The sequence below is a fragment of the Nematolebias whitei genome, chromosome 2 (genome assembly GCF_014905685.2).
Source record: "Nematolebias whitei isolate Nwh7 chromosome 2, NemWhi1, whole genome shotgun sequence".
Classification (NCBI taxonomy): Eukaryota; Metazoa; Chordata; class Actinopteri; order Cyprinodontiformes; family Rivulidae; genus Nematolebias; species Nematolebias whitei.
The window spans coordinates 25,572,142-25,573,134 of NC_056499.1; positions in this window are offsets into that span (position 1 = coordinate 25,572,142).

Below are 993 nucleotides of genomic sequence, written 5' to 3' on the forward strand. Positions count from 1 at the left end.
TCAGTAATAGCCACTTTTACCTATTACATGATACAACATACTATTCAAGTGCTATTTAGCAGCTGCAAATGGTAGTGTTCAATATTTCAGTCAGAATGAATGAATACGGTCATATCTATTCAATTCAATTCAGTTTATTTATATAGCACCAAATCACAACAACGTTGTCTCAGGGCACTTTACAAGAACATTCACATACATAAAAAGCCAATTAGTAAAGTTCTGTATCTAAGGAGGCCAGCAAACAAGTTGGATCTTGGCTAAGTTGCAGTCTCCCATCCTGAGCAAGCACATTGGTTTATAAAAATGGGAAAAAAATCCATCAATATGTTGCTTCAGCCTATAAGTCGCAGGGCATGCAAATTATGCAAAAAATGCAACTTATAGGATGAAAAATATGGTACATTGCAACTATTGAATATAAACTTTCACGGTGATCTTTTATCTGTCTGGTTTTAATTTCAGTGGGGTTTTTGTTTTGCTCACATTCTGCCACCTATTCAGAAAACTCTGCGGAGTGCATAATGTTTATGTATCAGTAGAGAGTGAAATGTAAATGGCAATTGCACTGTACTTGTATAACAGCGTTTTATCTTATAAAGATACTCAAAGTACTTTACACTACAATCTGTGACCTCATTTACCCATTCATACTGCATGCTACAATTTCTATACAAAGACTAATCAGTGCTTTATCACATTCATACACCGGTGGGACATACATTGGAGGCAACGAGGAGTTCAGTACTGCCCAGGGACACTTCAGCATGTGATTTCCACATTTCACTGCTGGTGGAATCGAACCCCCAACTCTCCCATTGAAGCATGACTGCTCTAACCACTAAGCCACAGCTGTAGAAGGAAGTATGGGGAAAACAGAACAAAATGTTAAAATATGAGTTAATAGGTGGGACAATCATTTAAGATTAGACAACTTGGTTCAGAAGCAAACCAACACTGAATCCAACAGCTTTTGGATTTGGTAAAAAAAAA